This window comes from Grammomys surdaster, unplaced genomic scaffold (assembly GCF_004785775.1).
Source record: "Grammomys surdaster isolate TR1022 unplaced genomic scaffold, NIH_TR_1.0 220, whole genome shotgun sequence".
Classification (NCBI taxonomy): Eukaryota; Metazoa; Chordata; class Mammalia; order Rodentia; family Muridae; genus Grammomys; species Grammomys surdaster.
The window spans coordinates 3748601-3760613 of NW_021604665.1; the positions used below are offsets into that span (position 1 = coordinate 3748601).

Consider the following 12013-nt stretch of genomic DNA (forward strand, 5'->3'; position numbering starts at 1 on the left):
ATTAACACTACTCGTGACACAAGAATGTAACTTTGCTCTGTCGCAGCATGCTAGCTATGGGAAGCACAAGAGATTCACAACAGGAGACATTTGCAAAGATAGTCTACCTTAGGACTCACCTGCCTTCACCACCCACATCATCCTCCACCCCAACCACCACCTTCAGCTTTCCTCCTGGAAGCAAGAGATCAAACTCAGATCCAGGCATTTTACTGATTGAATTATCCACCTACATCCTGAAATACATTAAAAAAAAATAACTTTAAGTATAAGGACAATTACTAAGGAGACATGGTGAGTGGTAGGAAGACAGTAGACAAGGCTGGCTCGTCATGTCCAGACTGTGCAAGATGGAAGGGTACCTAACCGTGCAACATAGGACTATACAAATCTCTCCATAGGCACACTGTGACCCCCCAAGAGTGCTGTATTCTCCTCACACGGAAGTAATTCCAACTAGTAACAGCTCTCTACAACAACAGAGAACCAGGACCTAATCTCCTTCAGGCATCGAGGAATCTGGATTTTATATTGAGAAGTAATTGAAGAAGTTTTAAGTATTAGACTCAGCTGCCTGTGTGAGCACAGTCATTTGCCTAACACTGTTTCATCAGTATGCGATAACTATGATAATTCAAAGAAACATGAATAATTAAAGCTAAGCCCATCTGTAAAAAAGTACTACTTTGGCTCTTTAACAATTGACGTGCATTTAAATGTTAGATGAAAAAGCTCATTTTCTCATCTTTGCAGCTTTAAAAGAGTGACACAATTCTGTAATCAAGTACTCTTTCATTGGTCAAAAGTTGGATTACAAGCGCCAATCAAGTCTTCCCATATACCAATTTCTTGCCTTCAAGATTCTGAGATGTCTGGTCAGTATAGTACAAAGACATCCTCCCCCGACCCCCATGCAGGGGGCTACAAAACTGGAAAATTATGCCTGGAACGGATACCACAAGTAGCTGCTCCTAATTTTCTAGCATGAGATAGGGAAGAAAAGGCTGGAGAAGAGGTCCAGCAGATAAAAGAGATAAAAACAGTGCTGACTCCACAAGATAAATAAAACACATAAAAGGTGGGTGGGCTTGGGTCCCACCTATAATTCTAATTTGAGGGAGGCATAGACAGTGATTTGCCAGAACAAAGCAGCCAACCAGACTAGCAGAAACCGCTGAGCTCTTTGCTCAGTGAGAGACCCTGCCTCGGTATATATAGTGGATCAAGACACACTGTGTACATATGACGCTGTCAAAGAACAAAGTTTTAAAAAATAAAGTTTAAAAAGTATATATTGAAACTATATGTTAAATATAGATTATTAATTAAATTAAATATATATTAAAGAATGTTCAAAGAAGATATCCCAGGTCAACTTCAGAGCTACAGCCCCACACACTATCCATATGTACATATGGGGAAAAGGAGTGGATGGAGACAGACAGACAGACAGACAGACAGACAGAGGTTTCTCTAAAGCAAGGATGCTAAGGGCAAATCAAGATGCTCGCCAGCAGGAAGGCACAGTGAGGCCATCTGCATCTAAAATTACCCAGGGGCACAACAAATGCAAAGAAAAATTAATGACATAGATGAATGAAAATATCACAGTGAAATGCATTGCTTGAGAGATATATTTTTTTTAGTAATTAAAAAGAAACACATCAATGTCAGTCACAGTTTGCTTAGGATATCCCAACAGCATTTCCGAGTGGTTTCTAATTACAACCCTGTCTCAAGGCATCCATTTAGAAACCCCACATTCTATACACCCCGACTTCAGCCTCCTCATAGAACACATGGGAAAAATGAAGAACCTCACAAGGCAATTGTGAGGTTAATGAGTTAATAGGTGAAAAACGGGAGCTCAGGAGATGGCTTGTGGGAAAGAGAGCTCAGTGTGAAAGCACAAGGACCAGACTGTAGACATACAGCATCCATATGAAAGCCAGCAGGGTGGCATCCATCTGTCCTGTCAGCACTGGGCATCCCTAGAGCTCACGGCCAGCCAGTTCAGTTAATGTGTAAGTTCTATGTTCTGTAAGAAAACGTCTCAAAAAATAGAATGGAGATCAACAGATGACGACACTCAATGCCACCCTTGGAGTCTGCATGCATGTATGCGAGCAGGTATACAGTGTACACGCGCACAGGCACATACACACCATACAAAAGCTCAGAATCATGCCAGGTACATAACTAAGTGCTGAATGAAAGTTGGCTCTTATTTGTATTTTTAGAGCACCTTGGTAAATTTTTATTCACAAAACTCTCTGAGAAGTTTTGCCAATAGTAAGCCAGCTGAACTTCATGTATTCCAGTTTCACCTAATCTTGACTGGCACAGACACTCTTATTCCCTGTGCACTTTCTTTCTCTGGGTCGCTCAACAAGTCCTACTAAGCTCATGGTGGGACGTGCAGCTTCAGGCCCACGTCTGCCTTGCCTCCCTCCACTTTTCTCACCCAGCAACAGAAGTTGTTTATCGCATCAGGACTTGGCAGAAGTGAAGTCATCACTCATGGTGTACCTTGACAGGTAGAGTGCTGGCCCAGCATGCACTAAGGCCTTCAGTATTGCATAAGCCAGGTGTGATACATACACCTATAACCCTAGCACTTGGGAAGTAGGAGGATCAGAAGTTCAAGGTCAACCTCAACTTGCAATGAGTTAGAGGCTAGCCTGGGCTATGTGAGATTGCTTCCAAAGTGAGTGAGTGAATGAATGAATGAATGAATGAATGAATATTTAAAAGAAAACTCAGATTAAGCCCCTTTAGATTTCTATTTCCTTATCCACCTAGTCATCGTTGACACTTCCTTTAGAATATAATCCGTAATAATAAAAGGCCTCAGTACACGTGGTATTTCTACACATTTTAGAAGGTGGTGTAAAGGTCAAACTCAATGACATAAAGGGCACCTTGACCAAACTTAGCATAAAAACAGCTCACTTTGGCCCAACAAGAACAAGTATAAACAACCAAAAGCTGGTTACACACAACTCCCCAGGCAGAGCTGGAAAAACAAAAGAAATGTTCACTCAGTGAGTCTGCTTCCTACTTCCTTAGCTTAGAATACTAAGTTATCTTCCCGTGACCATTAGGATATGCTGGATTGGTAAACATGGAGGCCACCATCCTCCCCCAAAAGGGAGCAGCTTTCATAGATGTGACTGTGACTACTGTATCCACTCCATCCTCACAAGAACCCTGTGAGTAAATATTTTTATCTGCATTTGGCAGAAAAATAAATTGAAGCACCAAATATGGATGGCTGTAATTAAATAATTCTAAAATGACATTTTTAAATGTTATATATTTTACAAGCAGTTTCATGTATGTGTACCTGTGTACATGTGTGAGCGTGAGAGCCCAACCTTGAGTGTTAGTCCTAGGAGCAGTCTACCCTGCCTCTAATCATCTCATCTCTGCAGCCTCATTACCAGAGTTTGAAAGGGAGCCCCGCCTATTAATGACCACGCAGCTTTCTGCAAGTATTAACCAGACTTCTGACACTGAAAAGCCAACCCCATAATCTGTCATAATTGAAGGCCATTTTTGTTGTTTTGCATTTATCCAAATGAACTCAGCTTTTACTTGTACAGATTAAACCTGAAATTTTATTACACTGTGATAAGAATTCAGATTTCCTCTCAATCCAAACAGACAGTGGTACTAAAGATGAATAAGATGTTAGCAACAGAATGTTAATCATTTCCAGCTAAAAATATTTGTGCTGGCTCCAACACTTGGGTCCATCTGTCCTAACGGTCTCTTCCTCTCCTCTTCCCTCCCCTCCCCACTCCTTCCTACAGGGCTATAGGCTTACTGACACCAACAGGATACTTCTAAAGGTCACATTCAGGGAAAATGAACTTTAAAAGGGTGTGGCTCTGTCTATGAAAATATATCCTCAAATGGCATTAAGAACTTGGAGTGACACAAATGAAGAGTTATTTGCTGATAAATCAATGGGTCCCAGCAGGATTTCTGTATAATGAGAAACTGCAGAGATAAACAAAGTACTACCTCTAGGTCCACTGAGTCAAAAGTAAAATGACTGGACAAGGAAAGCCGGCGTGGTGAGGAGGTGTGCCTGTGGAAAGGGCCTTCGGTTTAGGCTGACCACAAGATCAACATCAGCCAGGAGTGTAACAAGGGGCCTAGAAGAGACAGGGGCTGTTAGGCTACATACCAACCAATAATCAAAGGAAGGAAGAGAGATCCACCCTGGAAGGGGGCCAGCACACTACACCTGAGTTCGGGGAGCACAACTATTTAACATACCATATTCCTTTGAGAAAAAGCAATCAGGAATGTGATGTATCAGAAAATTAAGCTATTACAGTAAATATGATCTCTGGCCTTAAAACTGCAACCTAGACCCCTCCTCTATATATAGTCCCCTAGCACACTTTTCCCACTGCAAACTACCACGCCACCCCCACTGTACTATATAAACTGCTCTGACATACATTAGTTGGCCCAATTTCCCCTGGAGGATATGGTTGCTTCCCCATTTTGTTCACTGATCCATCCATGCAATGTAAAACAGACACATAACAGATACTCAGTAAACTGCATGAGTTTATTAATTCTTCTGAAAATACCGCAGACTCTTATTACTGAAAAAAGAGAATGTGCAGGTGACATTGAATAATAACCGACACTGAATATTTAATTACATATATTTTACTGATCACAAATTCTGACTACGAGATGAGCAAGACGCTTTGCAGATCTGCCATTTACGCTCATCTATACTTCTCAGAGAGGTGGGCAATGGGAAAAACAAGCAGCTGGGACTAAAAAGAGACCATACTAAGTATGGGAGAGCAAACAGCATTTAGCTCTCTGTACTATTATGGTGACCAAATAAGAAAAAAGTAGGACACATATGCTATTAGCTAGCAGGTGGAGAGAGATGGTGGAGGATGCCAGGCTGGAAACCAGACTAGGGTAAACAGTGAGACCATGTCTCATAAAACAAAATAATAAGCCATGAGGTGGGAGGCAGAGGCAGGTGAGTGTCTGAGCTGGAAGCCAGCCTGGTCTACAGAGTGAGTTCCAGAACAGCCAAGGGTACACAGAGAAACCCTGTCTTGAAAACCCTTACTTGAAAAAGTAAGACAAAGTATCTTAAAGAACTTTTCAAATACGATCCGTAATACAGTCCAGATGCAAGACCATCATCCTCATGCAATGTTACTAGAGTTTAGCTGTTGTAATGTGCTGCATGAGGAACTCACTGTGGAAAGAGCCAGCTCACACTGACAGCGGAATCAACTGTGTGCAACGTTTCCCAGCTCCACACACAGTGATGACAGTCATCACATAACAACACTGGCCATGGTGGTGGTGCTTTGATAGTGGACACTGGTAAGCACTACTCTCTTCCCAGAGCTGGCAATCAGCACGCCACTGAATACTCTTGAGGATAGAATCTGGGCGCTGATGTTCCGGTGAATTCACAAGTAGTTTTTCAGGCTGAACCAGGAGTGCTGCTTACAGTGAAACTAGAAGTCACCACTTGTCAAGGGTGAGTGGGAAGAAATAATGCATTGTTTTTCTCCCAGACTCAACTGCTCCTCCAGCCAGCAGGAATCCCAACTGCTCACATTTCCTCTCATCACTGCCACCATTACAAAAGCTTGGCCTTGGTCCCTCTATTCAACTGTGTCCTTCCACCTGGAAAGCTTCGGAAACTGCAATTCATAGGCAACTACACTAAGTCTCTTGGCCACGGTTCTGAACACTTAAAACTTGCAAGGCCGCCTTTTAAAGCTGGAAGGTGTATGTAGTTCCTTCTTTCCAAAATAACTACCTTCTCAAATAAAATCCAACCATAATGGGAGCTGTGGAGTAAGGAAAAACTGCCACTTGTGACGGGTCTGTCATTAAGGCTGAAAGTGAGACAATGTGCTCTTGTATTCAGAAGGACCCTCAACATGAACCAGTTATAATCACAGATGTAGTCAGCATGAGCCTTGTGAAATACAGTGATAGGTGAGCAGGGCCTGCAAGCCTGTCTTAGATCACTTTCAGCAGTCAACGACAAATACCTGTGACCAATGAGCCTGCATGGAGAGAGCAATGTCCTCCAAGCAACCTATCTTTTCTTCTCCATCGAACACAAACTTGCTATGTAGAGCAGCACGTCCCACCCCACCCCTGCCCTGGCCCCCAAACCCAGGGAACTGCGCCATTGCACAGGCAGAGAACACAGTGAAAGGAAAAGGAGTCTACATCTATTTTAGAATCAATGCAATCCACACAAGACAATGCATGACACCACCTCCTCAGCTACTTGAATCCTTCTGATGGTGCAAAAAGCCAAGGATTAAAACCACACTACCATTCACAAGCTCAACACCACAAACCACAGAACAGGCTCAGAATAAAGCTCAGTGGTGGAGTGCTTACTAGAAGTCATCAAGCCCTGGGCTGAATCCTCAGAACTCAAAACAAAGGTCTTATAACACACACCAACTCAGGATAAGAAACCAAGAGACACCAAATGGTTACACAATGAAAAGTGGCCTGAGTCATACCCCCTGGGTTCAGGGGGTATGGTGGCACAAGCCTGAAGTTAGAGAACTTCAGAGGCTGAGGCAGGAAGACTGCCAACCTGGACAATACAGTGAGCTCCATGCCAGCCTGGTTATACAGCATGACCCTGTTTCAAAAAACTACACGGAAGGGAGGAAGGGGAAAAGAACTACAAATCCATCCTGGGTTCTAGTTCACTCTTTACTGCTACACTAATACTTGGGACTCTGAACAAGTTCATGTAAAACAAATTATAGTTCCATTATCCGAAGAGAAAAAAAAATTTTTCCTTGTGCATCTCATAGCTATTCTAGAAGACTAAATAACATTTTAAAAAATTGTATCTAAAGTAAAAGCCAGATTTTATTTTTTTATTTTGTCTCAGTCAGGACATGTACTCAGTAAAATAACCACTTGGAGTCTAGTGTTTTCTTCATTTTTGCAAATTATATGGCAGAATAATCAACATACTAGAAACATAATAACCTATGGAGTATATTTGAGGCAACTTCCAAGTCTAAAGCAGTCTGGGGGAAGGGGGGGGCCTTGTATTTTCTTATAACTGATTTTCTATTACACTGTAAACCGGTCTACACAGACATCAAATGAGCAGCAATATGACCAGTTATACCACAGGTTAAAGTACTCCCTTCCCAGTAAGAATACATCACACTTTAAAATACAGGTCGAGCACACCTTATCTGAAATTCTCAGGAACAGAAGCATTTGCATATACAAAGTAATACTTTGTTAGTGTAACCCAAGTCTACAAACAAAATCACGTATGTTTTATATATACCTTATACCAGTGGTTTTCCACATTCTTAACGCTGTGACACTTTAATGCAGTTCCTCATGTTGTGCTGACCCCCAACCATAAGATTACCTTGTGGCTACTTCATAACTGTAATTTTTCTGCTGTTATGAATAGTAATGTAAATATCTGATATATAAAATATCTGATATGTGACCTCCCCTCCCAAAGGGATCATAACCCACAGGTTAAGAACCACTGCCTTATACAAATGGTTGAATAATTTTATTCATTTTTTTATAATATTGTGCACGCACACACACACACAAATAACCCTACATTTTAGGATTTCTCACATTATGTCATGTTGTGTCAGATTTTAGAGTATCTCAAATTTGGGGTTTTCAATTAAGAACTCTAAACCTGTATTTCACTGAAGTTTCAAGTCACTAAATATTCTAGAAAATAAAGAGCATAAGCAAAAAGCCTGAGAAGCCAGGCACCTTCAGGTAAGACAAACCTTATTACATTTTCTTCGGATGAGCAAAATGATTATAAACAGCACAAATGACTTACTTGAACGGTTTTCTTTTTTTAGAGAACATCTTCCTCTGATATATCATGTTCTGACCATTTCACCTTCAAATTACCTTAAACTAAGGTAAAGAAAGCCTCGCTGCAGACCTATGGACCATACCATGTTCCAAGTCCTTCATTATACTGACCAACACTCTGATAAAGTTCTCCAAACATCCTGACCCAACACACAGGAAAACTGCCTTCCTTGACAGGAACCACAGCAGTACATTTCTAATACATTCTAAAATTCTTGCTTTAAGAATGTGTATATAATAAGCATTTACATGCTATCTCCCCAGAAAACTAAAACTCTTTGTGGTACAAGATAGGACACAAAACCAAACATGACAAAGAAGGTCAAAGAAGGAAAACAACATTTAAGATTTTTATCATCTATTGCTGGAAAATTGCTGCCTTGTTTAGACAGATAACATATCAGTTTCCTAAAACCAACCTTCCTAAATCTCTTCTAAAGCAGTAGGCATCCTCAAAGTATGGGCACACCATCCCTTTCAGTACTCCCCTCCCCTTCCACGGACGGACAGAATATACATCATCAGGAATGTGTTCCTGGCAGCCGTAGAATCCGCCTGTAGTAAAACTGACTGGCTTAGGAATGGACTTGACAAGTTCTACCAATCAATCCTATCTTCTGAGCAGTAAATACATCTGCCTATAATAAGCTGGGGAGTCGTGCATTTTCCAAATTCTACTATGTAGGTAAACATTCAGAAAGGTCATCGGTGGAGGAAGATACTCTGAGAGGAGGTAAAATGAGAAGCCTCATAACTTTCTATTCTATGTTCCAATCTTTCAGGAGACCCTACTCCAACCTTGCCAGCTAGCCCACCCGTGCTCTCGCCTCTTTCCACTAAGGCTACTACTTAAAAACTGGCTCTTTATATGATTTAGATGCAGTACCTACGTCATCCTACATTTTCTCAATTAGTTCAATCTACTCAAGAATAATCTTATGAAGAGCTGATTTGAAAGAGGGAATACCACCACCTTCATCTACATAGGATCTAACTAAATACACACTCCATTACAAAATGAGCATCCAGGGAAGTTGGCATTTCTTTCGAAAGCAACCTTTGGAAACACAATTAGTTAAACTCATGTAATCCACTCACACATCCTCTCCCTGGCATCCAGAGAGCATGCAGAGTGCAAGAGTGACTAAACTGGTTAGCATCTGTGATCCCACACAGTTTCATTCAGAGTCCCTGGCATAGTCTGCGGTCCGTGAAGGCTTGATCAAGAGATGAGGGATCTTTTTCCATGATGGACATCTCATGAGGCTTTTTGCCAAGAAACTTGATTTCAGCCAGGGAAGGTGGTACAGGCCTTTAATCCCAACACTTGAGAGGTAGAAGTGGGAGGATTTCTAGGAGTTCAAGGCCACTGTGGTGTACATAATAAGTTCCCTTGGAATGGAGGGAGTGGGGCCAGAGGCTAACCTAAGAAGAAAGAGGACTTCCAAGGGTACAGTGACGCTACGTTCTGAGCAAATAAAATAAGAGACGTACTTAAGTAGCCACTCCCATGAGTGGTAGACAGGCCACTGAGAAGGCAGTCACTGTTTCTGTCCTGGGACACAGTCTGGATTTGTCAGGAAAGACAAAAACAAGTTCTAAAAGGAAAACAGAGGAAACTATTAGGAAGGGTTATGTTTCCCAGAATCTAGGGTGTCACAACAGCAACACCCTTAGAAAACGCCCTGAAGCGGAAGTCTGAAGTATATATAGCAGTTAGCTAGAAAAATAATAGGCAATAAAGAATATTCCAGATGGAGAAAATCCATGATTCCAGGCCAAACACTGGGGAGGAAGGGGGCATTTAGAACTGAAAGAAAGTCTGAGATTGTCACGTGAGAGGTGCAAACAGCAAGAGTAGGGTGGGGTGGCTGGGTAGTCTGTAAGGAGCCTCTCTAACACGTGAGTACAGAATGGGCCTTGAGGAACAGGAGGCGCCAGGGTGGCACAGGTGAGTTCTGTAGTAGGAAACTCAAGAGGCTCTGCCAAAGTCACTATTGTGTAGATTTTCTTTTGTTTGTTAGATATGGGATTCTCACACAATCTATGACCTCTTTCCTCAATCTCCCCAGCAATCTGTACCTGACCAAAGGCCAGTCTTCTGGAATGATGCCTGGAACTACCAAGTAAGAAAGCCTGCCCTACCGCGTAGAAAAAATAACACTGAAAAAGAAGCTACATGTGAGGGAGGACCAGGGGGCCAAAGGGCAGATACTGGAGGGGACTTCCAAGTCAGCCACTGGTCAAACAGAGCAAACAAGCAAGGCCAGGAACTCTCTCACCAGCCAATGTGCACCATCATGAGAAATGAGGAACCATTGTTTCAAAGCCGCCTTGTTTTGCAGGTTTTATCCTGTCAGCAACAGAAAAGGCTAGATAGCTTTAGGCAAAACTAAAAAGACTCCAACCTTTATCCTGGAACCAACAGGGAGAAGTATCATAGTCCATCAGCACCAAGGCTCTTGCTTAATTATTATGGATATTAAAATATTATAGCTAACAGTAGGATGAAAGGAATTGTCTATAAAATACAAAAAGAAAAACAGCAGAATCAGGAGATGTCCACTGTTTCAGAAGCTGCTGGCAACCCATGGGTTAACCACAAACCTCTTCCCACTTAGCTCCATATATTAGACCCAAAGAGAATCCACTGGAAGACATGGGTGAGTCATGAAGGGAAACCCAGCAAAGGACTTTGTACCTTGACTGCCTCTTAAGTGGTAAAGAAAACAGAGAAAATTGTGTGAGTAAACAAAGAGATAAAGGAGCTAACTACACCAAGGTGCTGATCCACCAGCAGAGCAAAGAAACTGTTTGCCTTGCCAAAACAAAGAACATCCAACACAATCCGAATCTAACTGGATTGTTTTCCTTTAAGTCTCTACCTAATTTGCTCTACACAGCAGCTTTCCTCCTGATGCTGGGTAAGTCTGTACAGCTTGCCAAAGGCACTTTCCACTGGTCTCCATCACAGACACTCCCCGGGAAGGTGAATTAGCAAAAGAGGAAGGAGCTTAAAAGCTGGAATCAATTCTAACCACATAGTACTGTTCTGAGATCCCTAAGTACCATCTGCCCAGACAGCAGAGTCACAACCAATGGTGACACTCGGCCAAGAGCCCTTGCCCTTCTGCTTCTGATGTTTCAAGGTTAGGGTCTTTGTGTGTTTTGAGTAACAACAGTCTGGGTTCAGCTCAGGAAATCCTCTCCCTCCCTATGTGGCTCACCAGGAAATTGTTTATAAGTCAGCTTGTTCCTGGAGGTGACCTAACAGGTTGAGTAGGAACTTGCCTTTAGGGTTGGTGGCCCTCCCATGGCCAATCTGTGGCTGGTGGTTCAACCACAGAACCACAGGCAGCCTGTATAGAATGAGTCCATCATGATCATGTGTTTCCTGCATGGCCTGCAATGGATATGCACGACCACAACTCATCCTGCCTCACCTGCTAACTGGAAGTTTTAAGACATTTGGAAGGGGACAGGGTGCCAGGGATGCAACCCAGGACCTCCTAGATGCTAAGCAGGCATGCCAGCACTGAGCCACCACCAGCCCCACAGCCTCTAGTTTATTTCTGCATCCACTGTAATTAACTCTAACAAAACTGTGCAGTACTGTGTGAGACAAAGAATGGAGAGAACACAAGGAATTATATCAAAATTAATCATTTCAGGGGCTAGAGACAAGGCTCAGCAGTTAAGAGCATTAGCTATTCTTCCATGGATTTGATTCCATCCACATACCAGCATATAACTGTCTAGAACACCAGTTCCACGGGATCAGTGCCATCTTCTGGCTTCCACAGGTACCAGTTATATGGCATACATGCAGGCGAAACACCCATACACATAAAATTAAAGACTACTAAAAAGGCTTGCATTTTTTACTTAATGAACATCGTCCTATTAGATTATCACATGAGCCCCTAAGAGTTTTATAAATAGGAGAGACCAGGCATTCAATTTACTGGAAATCAAAATGTGACTTCTTGTTGTTGTTGCCTTTTTTTTGTTTGTTGTTGTTCTTCTTTTTTAGGCTTTTTGGGGTTGTTTTGTTTTGTTTTTGCTTATTTGTGAAGAAAAAACAGTTTTCAGAATC

The 12013-nt window shown here is 42.1% G+C and overlaps 1 protein-coding gene across 7 annotated transcripts in view; it reads right to left on the bottom strand.

Moving 5' to 3' along the window:
- Magi1 (membrane associated guanylate kinase, WW and PDZ domain containing 1) overlaps positions 1 to 12013 on the bottom strand; it is a 609927-nt gene that overhangs the window by 499044 nt on the left and 98870 nt on the right. The window lies entirely within an intron of this gene.